General features: G+C 36.4%; 1 long non-coding RNA gene across 1 annotated transcript; it reads right to left on the bottom strand.

Annotated features, from left to right (window-relative positions):
• Window positions 1-1,098: 1,098 nt before the first annotated feature.
• On the bottom strand, window positions 1,099-14,732 carry LOC149135999 (uncharacterized). Its single transcript, XR_016241313.1, has 3 exons — window positions 13,260-14,732; window positions 12,344-12,541; window positions 1,099-1,417 (listed from the first exon to the last, which is right to left on the bottom strand). It is a non-coding gene; the product is annotated as an uncharacterized LOC149135999 (long non-coding RNA).
• Window positions 14,733-15,327: the final 595 nt, after the last annotated feature.

A 15,327-nucleotide genomic window follows, 5' to 3' on the forward strand; every position in this document is an offset into this window, starting at 1 on the left:
AGAGTTCTAACAATTTGTATCAAACACGTTAAGAAAACAGCAAACAGCCTCATCACCTACCAATCTGACGAACGCTCAAGTTACAGGAAGTGGAACAGAAGAGCTATTGTAAATACCGCAACCTCTCCAACATAAATTAGCGACTATTGACTTCAAAGTCAGAGCTAAGCAAACACAGAAATAGACGACAATATGAAAAAGAGATACGCGAACTAAAACACTCTGCAACTGAAAACAGTTTTAGAGAAATCATAATTGACGCATTTAACAGTTGGGTATTAGTGGGTGATTGGAATACTATTTTGGATGCACGTCTGGACTGGGTGGGCGTAACTGACAGTAGAACCTTGAAAATCTGTTCAGTCATTTCCAACTGGCTGACAAGTACAGACTGGATTTCCCGGATGCGCCAATGTGGACTTGGGCAAATCGCATAGGGCCAACACGCTCATATTTAGATAGGTTGTTCATATTTAGATATGTTGTTCTGTAGGCCAACAGATAAAGACAGCTCCCTCTTTCTCCTCTTCAGATGATGCTTTCTTTGACTAGAAGCAATAGCAGGTACAACACCATTTGCACACAAGCGCATTTCACTAAGAGTGGGAATAAATAGAGGGTTCAATCTGACAAGCAAAGTAAACGTTTCCAGGCTTTATTCTTGCGCTGGAGCTGCCTCAAATAATCGCGTTTTAGATATCATTTGACCGTCAGAGAAGAGCATTGCTTTGTAAAGATGTTTGGAAATGGCAAGTGCAACAATACCTGAGCCTCTTATAAAACTATCGAACTTTCAACCTACTACTACTACTACTACTACTACTACTACTACTACTAATACTACTACTACTACTACTACTACTACTACTACTACTACTACGACGACGACGACGACGACGACGACGGCGAGAACGAAAAAAATTTGAATGATTGAAATTAAAAGTAGTCTTAGCGCAATTCTTAGAAACTTTCTTATGTTGGTTTAGTGACTTTCATGAGTTAATCTGTATTATAATTAAGAGTGTTAGTATTGGATTGTATATTTAATACAAGATCATGCATGTGTAAAGAAAGAGTGGACAACTGAATTACCACAAGTATTTTATTAGCACTTATTCTATAGAGCAATCTCCTTTTGATCAACAAAAACCCGTTATATAGCAAAGTACGTTATCACTTCTGCTACTTCTTTGCCATTTCATAAACTAATGTTTGTGGGAGTTCAAATTCCGCCGCGGTTGACTTTGCCTTTCATCCCTTCGAGGTCGATAAAATAAGTACCACTTGATCAGTAGATTCGATTTAATCGACTTAGTTCCTCCCTAAGACCTGTTGGCCTTGTGCCAAAATTTGAAACCATTATTTGGGGAAGTCGCGACCAAAGAACAGCTCCAAGTCTTCGGTCAAAAATTTCTCTCTGAAAAGACAGGAGTTAGACAGTTGTGAATGACAATGTTTAGATTCATTACTAAACCGCTGCTTAACAATTTATTTCAATATAAAAACAAATAATGAAAGCGCATGGTGGAAGAGACAAAATGGAAGAATCTGCAATCATTAATCACGTCCATCTATATTCTAAATTCAAATCCCTCTGGTATAGATTTCAACAAATACAGAATGCGATAAATGGCTAAGAAGTATATAATAAATCAGCGCAATTAGGGGTACTTGGCAAAACTGGAGAAAATCTTCATTAAAAAAAATAGATATTCAGACAATTGCGATAGCTTCTTCAAATAAATTGTAAGACACAATATAATTGTAATGATAATTGTCATATGTTTATCTTTTGAGTTCAAAGCTTCGCTTTCAAGTATAGAGCAAAAGTGTAGACTGAATCTCGATTTTAAAAAATGCAGCTAAACATTTGAAATGATATTCATATAAATATAGTAACATATTTATTTATATTTTTAAGTATTGTCTCATTTTAAAGAATATGTTGCGCTGAAGAAAAATGCAAGGATCGAACCTAGAAAAAGCTACCCAATCTCCTTGAAATCACATATTAACATTTTGAAACACAAAAGACACATGAGACAAATTAATTCCAAGAATAGAGAAACTGGATTGTAGTGAAGAAGATACTGGTTGTATGGGTTAATATCAGTTGAACCTGCATTGACAATTGGATTAACTTTCTGTTGGACATTTTGTTTGTAGGCTTTTGTCGGTCACTGTTGACCAGGGCTAAACAAGAACAGCTATTAATATTTATGTATGTAAGGCTGATCGGCAGAATCATTAGCATGCCAAACAAAAAGCTTAGCAGCATATCGTCCGTCCTCACATTCGGAGTTCAAATTTCGCTATGGCCGGTTTTGCCTTTTATTCTTTGGGAATCGGTAAAATAGGTACCAGCTCAGCATTTGGTGTCGATATAATCGACTTAACCCTTCCTCCACCTAAATTGCTCGCCTTGAGGCAAAATTTGAAACCAATACATATGTATCCATGTATATAGTTACTATTTTTAAATGCATACTTATATACACGCATATATATACATAAAACTGAATAATGACATACATACATATGTCTTCTTTGATGCAGACTTTGTGGAGTTAACACCAAAATATAACCCACATTATAAGCAGTTGTCCGAAAATGTCATCGCGGTTTTATCTACCGATGGCACTTGATGTTTTGCTAGGACACTGTATAACGAGATCAATTGAAAGGATAACCCCGAGGACAAAGAAATAAGAGGCCACAGTATGGTGGAAGCCAAAGCTACTCATTATAAAAAAGGAGTACTGGTGGAATGTCCCGGCGAAAATCTCAGTAAAAAGTAAACACAATAGAATTGATATAGTGATTTGGGAAAGAGAAGAGTAACTATATACAATTGTGGAAATCAATTGCCCAGTGGGTGTTAGCATAAAGCTGAAGATCAATGAAAAAGAGAACATCTACACTGAACTATTGAGAAATCTGAAGTTACTCTATCCAGATTACAAGTTTAGGTTTATACCTGTAATTTTTTTTTGGGGGGGGGGCACTGGAATATGTACCACACAGTCTAAATACCAATCTTGAGAAATTAGGTTTCTCAAAACCAGAAAGGAGAAAGCTAATTTGAAGACTAAAGATCTAAGTTATCACTGGAACTGTAAAAATCTGTAAAACTTTCCAGAAGTTTATCATTTAAATATATATGAGCATGTCTAGATATACAAGTATACGCACAAGCAGACACATAAAGCAAAACATACAAATCTGCACGTATACATACATGCATACATAAATGTATACCTACCTACCTACATACATACATACATACCTTCCTATCTATCTATCTATCTATCTATCTATCTATCTATCTATCTATCTATACACATTCATACATACTCGTATCTAAGAAGACATTTAGCTAAACCGCCTGAATTTCAACTACTTTTAGAGAATATATGTATAAAAGTTAATCACCATTAATCAAAAATGGTTCGTAATTGACAACGAGAAGCAATACAAGTTGCGTTAAAGTATGTCTAGCATACATAATCATTACATGGTATAGATAGTCATCTCTGTATCGTAATATCTAATACTACTACAAATACCAAAAATAAAAGCAAAGTTCTGGATTTAAGTATTTTGGAAACGAATCGCATTTCAGTAGATGACTTCATACGTGAATCACGCAAGCTTATTACGACAAATGACTGGAGGATTTATAATAAATACATGGTAGTGAGAAATCTATGAAAATTACTACTGCAAATTCCTTTTCAATTTGAGAGACAATTCTGTCATGTCTTATTTATTGATTCATTTTTTATATTTTAAAATGCAAAATACTGTTGAGGAAGTAAACAGCAGGACTCTCTCATTTCTGTTTTGTCTTTTCCTTTTTTTAATATAATCTTTGTGTCTTTCTTCTCTTTTAGCTTTTACTTTCTTCATCTTCGTTTGTAAATGTTATAAAATGCAAAAAAAGAAAACCAGTTGCACAGAATACTACTATTCGAGCAGTATATTGTTTCATGAGCCTTTTCAGGTATCTCGGGTATTTTAGCTCCGAGTTTGGAAATAAAGTTTAAAATTAGGTGGCATTTAACAGCACTGCTCTCCAGCATTTCTGTCCAAGAAAGAAGATTGTTAGTCAAATTGTTACCATGGTTAATTTTTTCATCCTTTGGTTTCTTCGACACCGATGACCAGTTTTGATCCTATCAATAACCAAGTGGTAATTGTCAGGTTTTGTCCAGCTTCCAATGAAAACTGTTTTTCGTCGGGCATTTGTCTGGCGACCGTTGCTAAATACTTGGTTTTGAGACAGCTTTAGACACAACTGGCTTCTTAATCGTATTGTCCTCAGCTTGGCGTGGACAGGCTTCACATTTGGACGAAGAAAGATACGTTGTGATAATCTCTGGTGTTAATTTGTGCAGAGACGTTAGTTTAGCTGAATGTATTGGTTGACAGCGTAAGATCAACGGTGGTTCTGAAATCAACTGGAGTCAGAATGTTGCTCAAAATGGTGAGCATGCTATAGCACATACTCAACAGCTAGGAAAACTACGGGGATACTGATCTGCTTTGAATAGTATATCATCAAGAATTTGTTGCAAATACCATTCTATGAATATTGTAGTGTCGCAGACTTAACTTTGAAAACGTATGCTGTCTGGATAAGCAGAGCTCCACACATGAAGTGCGTTCTTTATGTCTTAAAACGTCAGAACATCGAACACCGGGGAATGAGAGAAGCCATAACGGAAAGCGAGGCATGAATGGGAGGTAAGAAGCAGTAGTGATTATCTCCTCTTCTCTGTGAGTCGCTAACAACCGTGGCCAGAATATCTGATTTGTTTTTTGAACTATAAGGGCTTTTGACTTAACTAACTTATTACACCACCTCTACGTAAGTTCATATCATAGGTAAAACCATATGTTATTTTCGTAAGCACAAAACCTATTAATTTGGAAAATTATTAGTGGTAAAAGCTGTAACACTTTTTCTAATTGTAAAAAAATATTTTTCCATAAATACAAGGATATACTTAGTACAGGCAATCATACACGCATGTTAAACAGGTTTGCGCACATACACGTATATGACAGGCACTAACGCACACGTATTCGCAATCACACACACACGCATACATATACAAACACACACATTCATGGAACTAATAACACATCCACATCCACGCAGTCATACAAGTATACACACACACACAAGACAACATACATACACAAACAACATACATAAACACACACACGTATGCGTGCGCTTCAAATTTTGCTTCTGTCAGCTTCCGAGACAAGATCCCCTCCTCCAGCAGCTTCTTGTCTAACCACGCACGCAGTAAAAGAAATTCTCCTTTCTAATGCATCTGGTGTTGCTAAAATGTCGATCTCACTTCTAACAAAAACATATCACCTGCTTCGAAGAATAGCACCCCATCTTCCAGCAGCCAGCTTGGACTTCCTGTGATGCTCCATTGGGGCCGAAGTCTTAACTGGTACGTCACACGTCACTATGAATTTTCTTTAATTTTTTCCGCCTTTATTTTCTTAGTTTACTTTCTATTTTTTTGTTTTTTCCTTTTTCTCTTTGCCTTTCTTCCTCTTTTCTTCTTTCACATGACTTTGTAAATGAACAAAATGATGTGTTTATTTTAATGGCCTACCAATGTATACAGAGCGTTTCTCTGCCATAGGTTTCAGGAAGGCCTTCGGCAAGAAATGGAGACAGAATTGAAAGATGGTGATGATGATAACAACAACAACAATAATAATGATAACAATAATAATAGACCCGGAACTACCAAGCTAATGTGATAAAAATGGAGTAGACCCACAATACCGATACTGCTATGATGATATTGAAACAGTGGACCACCTAATCTCTGGGTGTAAGGTTTTAGAACCGGTAGAGTATAAATCAAGACATGGCAGAGTTGGTCAATATCTACACTGGTTAATATGTCAGCATCATAATATCAAAACTGCTGACAAATGGTGATAGCATCACCTGAGGATGTGACTGAGGAAGAAAATATAACGAGTCTTTGGGAATTTCCAGTACATACAGACCGGGCCATCAAAGTTAATAAACCATATATTGTTGTGAAAGACCAAAAGATTAAATCTATTTATTGATTGACATGAGCATACCTTGTGATCATAATATCGCGGCAAAAGAATTTGATAGTCTCAGAAAATATAAAGATTTGTTGATTGAAATCGAAAAAAATGTGGCATCTCAAGACGGTTACAATACCAGTAGGAGCATTTGGAATAATTAAAGAGGAAACTGAAAATTATTTGAGAATGATACCTAGCTTACCATCCGTGCCAGAAGTAAAAAAAGATTGTCTTTACTGATACGTCACACGTACTGAGAAGAGCATTGTTGTTGTGACTTTTCTCTTCTTTTCCCCTTTATTTTCTTTGTTTTATTTTTCACTTTTTCTTTGTTTCCTTCTTTCTTTTTTTCTCTCACTGTATTTCTTTCCCTTCTTTTTCTATCACATGACTTTGTAAATGAACACTCTGGTCTGTTTATTTTGATGACCTACCGATATATACAGTGAGTTTCTTTGCCTTAGCTGTTGAGAAGACACTCGGCAAGAAATGGAAATAAAACTGAAAGAAGAAGATGATGATGATGATGTTGATGATGATGATGATGATGATGATGGTGATGATGATAATAATAATAATAATAATAATAATAATTTAATTCTTTATTGCCCACAGGGGGGTAAACATAGAGGGGTCAAACAAAGGGTTTAAGCCGATTACACCGACCCCAGTGCGTAACTGGTACTTATTTAATCGACCCAGAAAGGATGAAAGGCAAAGTCGACCTCGGCGGAGTTAGACCTCAGAACGTAACGGCAGACGAAATACCGCTAAGCATTTCACCCTGTGTGCTAACGATTCTGCCAGCTCGTCGCCTTTAATAAAAATAATAATAATAATAATAATAATAATAATAATAATAATAATAATAATAATAATAATAATAATAATAATAATATGCATGTGCCTGGTGTACCCTTATCAGACGGGTAGTCATGATGGGTATATTGGGCTTTGTATATTTTACCCCAGTGTCACTTTGGTGGCATGCACTGCTCTCTCACTCAATGATAATAATAATAATGATGATAATAATAACAATAATAAACGCCTTGATGCAGTACCAGGCAGTGACTCTCATGGCTTCTGATCTTAACTGATTGGAAGTGCTATCATGTACATTATTTTGTTTTGGTATAAAAGATGGGTAACAGCCAATTTTCTGCTCAATACCACAGATTTGCTTATCAGTTGTTTGACCTTAACCGACATATTATTTGGTGGTGAACGATACGTGCATCTGTGATCACGAGCATAAGTAGAGGGCGAATATCATAGGCATGTGTGGAGAGGGAATTCTTGGGACATTGAATAGTTCACCTCTAGAAACATGGGTGTTTCGTTCAACATCCTTAAACAACCCTTATTCAAGTGTTGAGCTACTCGACCAGAAGAAAACTCTAGCTGGGCTCAACCTGCAAGGTCACGCGCTGTTTATCTTGATATGAGGTCACCATGTCGCGCAAATATGCTTTTGATGCATGTGCCTGGTGTACCCTTATCAGACGGGTAGTCATGATGGGTATATTGGGCTTCGTATATTTTGCACCAGTTTCACTTTGATGGCATGCACTGCTCTCTCACTCAATGATAATAGTAATAATAATAATAATAATAATAATAATAATAATAATAATAATAATAATAATAATGACGATACTAATGATGATGATGATGATGATGATGATGATGATAATAATAATAATAATAATAATAATAATAATAATAATGGCTGACCTCCCCACCATCTGCCAAATCTATTTATATACCTGTAGAATTTGAACTAGTCATCAAGCTGCTAGTCTTCCCCCAACTGTTTCCTCCAACAACCACATATTTACGATTATCTCAAGTGCAGGACAACAGTTGAAAACAAAGAACATTTAATAATTTTTAAAAATAATAAATGGAAATAATAATAATGGTAATAACAATAGTAGTGGTGGTGATGGTGATAATGATAAAAATAAAAATAATGATAATATACTGCAGCTGCTAATACTACAACTTCTACTATTCTGATAGCACAGGATTCTGAGGCCCAACTACCACTACTGCCTCCCACATGTGTAACCTCTGAGACTGTTAATATAACAAAAAATGAAAACAATAATACCAGTGATATCAGAGAAGATAAAAATAATAATAATGAAAGGAAGCGCGTGGAGCCTCTCCATGGACTGATGAATGATACATCTAGTGATGGTGCCACAATAAAAACACTGGTAATTGGACAACTTGATAATCGCTACCTCATATGAGTGACAATGAAAAAACAAAATATTGTGAATAACGGTGGTAATGAAACTGAAGGCATTGATGGTGACAGTGTTGCACCCGGCAGACTCAGAGAGACTCTGCTTCGGCTCCAGCCTGTCGATATCCAGAAAAGGACCACCACACACGGCGTAGATGGAACAAGTGAATTAATGCTGTGGTCATGGAGTGTTACTACCTGAGCAGACCGGTAGCTGAAAATGGTGCTCAAATTAGGGGTCACCAACAACGTATGTATAATCATTAGAGGGAAAAGGGATTGTTTTAACTCACGGAATAGAGACTATGTGATCAAGCTAGAGCAACAGGAAAAAATTGTTGGTTCACAAAAGTAGAGCTGGAAGCTATCAAAATAGCAGTAGATATAGCGATGAAAATGCAGTTTTACTAATGGAAGTACTCTCATAGCACAGGAAAGGAGCAGTGGTAGTCTACTTATGAGAGACATATTGATGATTTAAAAGAAGGCAATAAAACTAATGGCAACATGACAGATAGACAAAAGGAAATCTACAACAAAATAAAGGCAAGACTACAGGAGAACGATAGCGACATTATTTGCAACCTTAAAAAGGTTGACCGGTGAAATTTGAACCAAGAAACGAAAAATGTCAATGAAATTCTGAAATACATCAGAACAAACAACATCACAGAAACAAATAATTTGATCAAAGCAGCAAGTATTGTTGTAACAGAAAATGTGGGTGTTGATGTCAAGAAAAAGAAATATAATGGAAGTGACAAAAGAAAAGATCCATGGCGGAAAAGAAGAATACAGGCAGGGTTAGATATGCTCTCGAAGGAAAATTCTGGTGTAAGACCGAAAAGAGAAAGGAGAGCTTAAACTCGAACAAAAATACAGGGAGCTGAAAAGGAAGAATAATATTGAAAGAAAGGGCCTGAAATTCGTAGGAGGAACTAAAACAGCGCCTCGTTGCAAAGAAAGCAAAGATGGTAAGATACGACCAAAGAATGAAGGGTTACCACCAGAATAGGTTATTCAGAGTAGATCACAAGAGATTCTATAAAGAAATAAATGGAGAGTGTACAGATGAAAAGTCAAGGGTTTTGGAGTGACGTTTAAAGTAAAGACAAGGAGTACAAGAAGGATGATGAATGGTTGCAAGAACTGAAAGAAACAGTAGTCTGCCTCGAACAGGCTGAACTAGTGATTTCAGTTAGGGAAGTGAAGAAAATCAGCAAAAATGAGCATCTGGAAGGCCCCGGGACCAGATAGAGTTCAAGGTGACTGGATGAAAAGATTTGGTGAATGTCAAGCACGAAAAGCTGCACAACTCAGCACCTTGTTGAATGCCGACCAAGTAACATCAGAGTGGTTGATATTGGATAGGACAGTGCTGTGCTGGAAAACATCGAAAAAGGCAATACGGTAGACAATTACAGGCCGATATTAACTTTCCCACTTATGTGGAAGTTATTGACTGGAATACTCGAGGAGTCAATCTACAAACATAGGGAAAAATGGAGTCCTGCCACATGATCCTTTACAAGGATCAACTTCTGATAGCCAAAATTCTACTTAGAGACTGCAGACGTAGAAAAGTAACTTGGCCATGTCATCGATCGACTATCGTAAGGCATACGATGATTCCACACTCTTGGATAATGGAATGCATGAACCTATTTGGAATTGCATTGAATGTTGAGCGATTGCTTGGAAAAAGTATGGCGAATTGGAGGACGGACTTGACAACATACGGAAGAAGTTTAGGGACAGTAGAAATTTGGAGGGGCATCTTTCAAGGGACTGCCTGTCCCCACTGATCTTTGTACTGTGCTAAAACTGATTCTGAGGAAAGCAACAGCAGGCTATGTATTCAAAAGCCGCCAAGAAAAAGTCAACCATTTGTTATTCATGGACGACCTCAAACTTTATGGTAAAGATGAAGCCCGAATCAGTTCGCTTATACGGTGTATACTTTTAGTGCTGATATTACAATGGAGTTCGGACTGAGAAAGTGTGGTGTGTTAGAATTGAAGAGAGGCAAAATCAAATGTACGGACGGGCTATCGGTACCGTCGGCGGAGGTTATGAAGCAGATACAAGAAACGGGCTATAAGTATTTGGGGATTTTGGAAATGTAAATTGATGGAGAAAGAAATGACAGAAAAATTTAAGGTGGAGTACGTGCGCAGACTGAGGCTGATCCTTAGTCGAAATTAAACGGATGGAATTAGATTGAAGTTATCAACACCTTGGCGGTTTCACTCTTTAGATAAGGAGCAGGGGTGATCGCATGGGCAGTAGACGAACTAAGCAGCATAGACGAAAAGAAGACAAGGAACTTACTAACTAGATATAAGACACTCCACCCAAAAAGTGATACAGACAGTCTGTATGTACCAAGAAAAAGAGGGGGAAGAGGATTTATTGGATGCGAACACAGCATTAGAGCAGAAGAAAACAACATAGCATGGTATGTAAAAAATGCCAGAGAACCGCTAATATTAGAAGTAAGAACGTCAGGCTTGTGTAGGATGGAAGATTGCAAAGAGAATGAAGGCTGCCCAAGATCAGAGCTTATTCACCCGGAACTATCAAGCTAATGTGACGAAACATGGTGTGGATCCAAAGTGTCGACACTACAACGATGGGATGGAAACAGTGGACTACCTAATCTCTGGATATAAGGTTTTTTGTTCCTATAGAGTAGAAATCAAGACATGACAGAGTTGGCTAATTTCTACATTGGATAATGTATCAGCATAAAATCAAAACTGCGGACAAATGTACGAGCACCACCCTGAAGCTGTAACTGAGGGAGGAAATGTAACTATTCTTTAAGACTTCCCAGGAAGTACAGACCGGACCATCAAAACAAACCAGATTTTGTTGTGAAAGACCAAAACAATAAAGTCTGTTTATTGATTGATATGAGTATACCCTGTGACCATAATACCTTCGTAAAAGAATTTGATAAACTCAGAAAATATATAGATTTGCTAATCGAAATCGAAAAGATGTGGCATCTCACGACGGTTACAATACCAGTGATTGTAGGAGCACATGGAATGATCAAAAAAAGGAACTGAAAATTATTTAAGAATGATCTCTGGTTTACTATCCATGCAGGAAGTGCAAAAGATTGTCTTAACTGGTACATCACAACACTGTGGCTGTGAGTATTCTTTCCCCCCCCCTTATTTTATTTCTTTACTTTATTATTTTTATTATTTTTTTTATTTTTCCTTCTGTCTTTCCCTTTTTCTCTATCACATGACTTTGTAAATGAACAATCTGGTGTGTTTATTTTAATGTCCTACTAATATGTACAGTATGTTTCTCTACCCTAGGAGTCAGGAAGACACGATAAGAAATGGAAGCAGAATTGAAAAAAAAAATGCTAATGAAAATAATAATAATAATAATAATAATAATATTTACAGAGACATATGCAAAGTGATGCTAGTGGATCAACGCCGTTCGATGATGTGAATTAAATTGTTCGATCAACTAATTTTCCTACTATTGAATTAACGTGTAAGTACATAAGTAGAAACTGAGAAATATATACCTTTAATGTAATCCTTAAACGAAATTAGCATAACTGAGAGCGTGACGAGACATGTAAATTTTTAATTATACTTACAATCAACCCAACAATCTTATAAGTTGTTTTCTTCGGTACCCCAGTTGCACACACAGGGAATATGTTGAACCGGTGCTACCGAAAAAAACATGCAGTGAGATCAAGCCCTACATGCGTCAATTTTGTGTGCGCTTGAGTGTAAGCGTGTGTGAAGAAATGTCCTCATATTTTATTAACGCAGATTCCTACAAACTGTTCTCCAGTACACATCCCCACGCAGGAGTAGACATACACAAACACGCACACATACACATACAAAGAGAGACACGTGAGAGAAAATGAGAAAATAAGAAAGAAAGAAAGAAAGAAAGAGAGAAAATAGGAGAAAGAGAGACAGAGGATAGCAAACTACTTACCACACAGCCACCCCTGCGCCATATATATAGAGAGAACCACATGATAGATATTAGGCGAAATGTCATGCCGTCTGGCATAATGCAATCTTTGGATATAATCTGGTGCCTTTAGATGTAGTACCAGCTGCAGTGTTATAGTTCGTAAGTTTTGACGCACACTCTATTTAACAGTTGCTGACATCAGGTTGTTACATTTATCTATAAGGAGCAGAAAAAAAACACATAGTAAATGCTATATACACACACACACGCATATATTAAATTCGGACAACAATAGAACAATATAACGAATTTGCCTTCATCCGTTCTCTCTCGCACCGTATGTATTTGCTTACTTCTGGCGCATCATCATAACATATGTAATTTTTCTTACACCTCATTTACCAATGTACTCTTTCATTAATTGTGGAGTTGAAGTTAAGTTTACTTTTGTCCACATATAAATTTTTAATGACATTTACAAAAATGTTTTGAAAATTATTTTCTGACAAATTTAATGTTATAGGATTTATTTTCTGAAAATTAAATGCAAATGACTTAAGAAGATTACAAAATGGAACAGGTTTATTTTCTTGTAGTTATTTCCGAGTCGTTGAACACATGATTTACTGGAAGAAGAAGTTACTTTGATTTGTGAGGTTACGACAATTATAATATTTTTTTCTCCTATGAAAGTTTGTATTAGTTTTGTAGTAAGCAATAAATATAATAAAGTATATAGATAATATGGTATGTCGCTAGTAAGCAACTCTCTATTTTGTTAATTGTATCCGTTCAATGGGAGATAAATCTCTACTAACGGAATCTACTTTTCGCAGCGGTAAAATCCATATAATTAAAAGGTTTCTTAAAAGAAAATGTAGAAACATATAACAGATAGAATATTCTCTGTTGACAAGTGGTTTGATTCCAGTACCTGAAGGTAAGAATTTTGATGCGAGGCCTACGTGGATACATATTTTTCTGTTGTGCGATTCAGGAAGTGATATTAACTATGCAAGAGTAATTCAGCATAACATTACTCACATAAAAACGTTGTGGCATTTATTTGGACTTGGTATGTTTTGAAGTGAATGCGCATGACTCGGTGGTTAGAGCGTCGATCTTACGATCGTGAGGTTGTGAGTTCGATTCCCGGGCCGAGCTGCGTGTTGTGTTCTTGAGCAAGACAATTTATGTCACGTTGCTCCAGTTCCCTCAGCTGTAGAAATGGGTTGCGATGTCACTGGTGCCAAGCCGTATCGGCCTTTCCCTTGGAAAACATCAGTGGTGTGGAGAAGGGAGACTGGTATGCATGGGCGACTGCTGGTCTTCCATAAACAACTTTGCCCGGACATGTGCCTGGAAGGGTAACTTTTGTAGGTGCAATCCCATGGTCATTCATGACCGAAGGGGATCACCCTTTGGTATGTTTTGATGCATTAGGTATAAAATGTACCTGATTATGTTCCTGGAGACATTTGCGGAGTTGAATGGAAGATTGTAGCAGTAAATTTTCTTCGGGGGAGGGGTGGATAGGGGATACCCCATCTTTACTAATTTTCCATTAAAGCCACAGAATCCTATTTGATTTTCGCTGCGACTTCCGAAATTATCTCTATAAAATATAGATCTAATATTCTTCAACTGGTATGAAATGTTTAGTTTATAAATGTTACTTGGGGTATCTATAAGTAGATACAATAGTATCATTGGGCTTTTACAGGAGTAGCATTTTCCGATCATGAGACCTAATGTATTTTCCAACATCTTAGTTCGAAAAGAGGTGATAGATATATTCTAGATATGATACTGGAAGATTTTTTTTATAAAATTATTCCTAAATTATTTATGATGTGAAAGTTTATATTGCATGAAATTGTCTGTTGTCTCCATCAAGCATTATTGTGAACTGCTCCTCTTGACTGTGTTTAGGACTAATAATCCAACAAGATCTGCGAAAATAATAATTGTAAAGAGGGAGGCCGGTATTATCCGATGATGGAATCAATTTACAATCATTATTTTGAACCACCAAGCCCCCCCTCCCCCCAGAAACAGCTGTTGGACTCGTACAACTCTTATTCAACCCCTTTAATTATATCATTCCTACTGTGAGTAAGCTGGACCTTTTCATATGTAAACATATGTACATGTTTTGTATTAAATGTATTTGATATTTTTTTGGTATATCGACATGCCTAACTTGCTTATCCTTACATTTACTCCCTTACCTGCCCAAGTTTAAACCTCTTGAGCACTACGAAGTGTATTCTGTATGGAGAATATCTGTCTCTCATCTATATACATATATTTCTGTGTTCCTTTCTGTCGAAGAGCGTAGGCTGGAAGCGTATTAGACTTTCTCACTTCCCGAACGTTAAACTAATACATCTGTTTGTTGTTTACACACCCGTCTTCGTCTTTTGTTTTTTCGTAAGTTCTCACTATATATATATATATATATATATATATATGCATGTTTGTATGTATGTGTGTGCGTTTAGGCGTGTATGAATGTATGTGTATGACCATACAAATATGTAGAAATGTACTGTATTAACATTGCTGTGAGTTGTCACAGGTATCTATCCATCTACAAACCCATCTACTTATACGAATACTCACATATCGTCAAAGAAACACATACAGTGATTTACATCATCTCCACTCATATATATATGCTTGCACATCCATACATATACACTCCCAATCACATTTATACATGTGCTACCAACGTAGAAATTCGTAGAAAAAACTAACTTTTACAAGATTTGTTCTACGAAATAGAAAGAGGGGGACAAAAATTGATAGAGAGAAAGAAACATAGACAGTTAGTGACAAGTGAAAAAAAGGGAAAAATCTGAACAATGTGTAGGAAAACTAGGAATGAATTGTTTAATCAAGCGAGGAGAAAGAAATTTGTATAATAATGAATAAAGTTCAAAGTAGAAAAGCAGAATAAATACATTGGCGATTGAAAAGAAGAAAGTGTAACATTTCAA

The sequence above is a fragment of the Octopus bimaculoides genome, chromosome 4 (genome assembly GCF_046866305.1).
Source record: "Octopus bimaculoides isolate indiv1 chromosome 4, ASM4686630v1, whole genome shotgun sequence".
Lineage (NCBI taxonomy): Eukaryota > Metazoa > Mollusca > Cephalopoda > Octopoda > Octopodidae > Octopus > Octopus bimaculoides.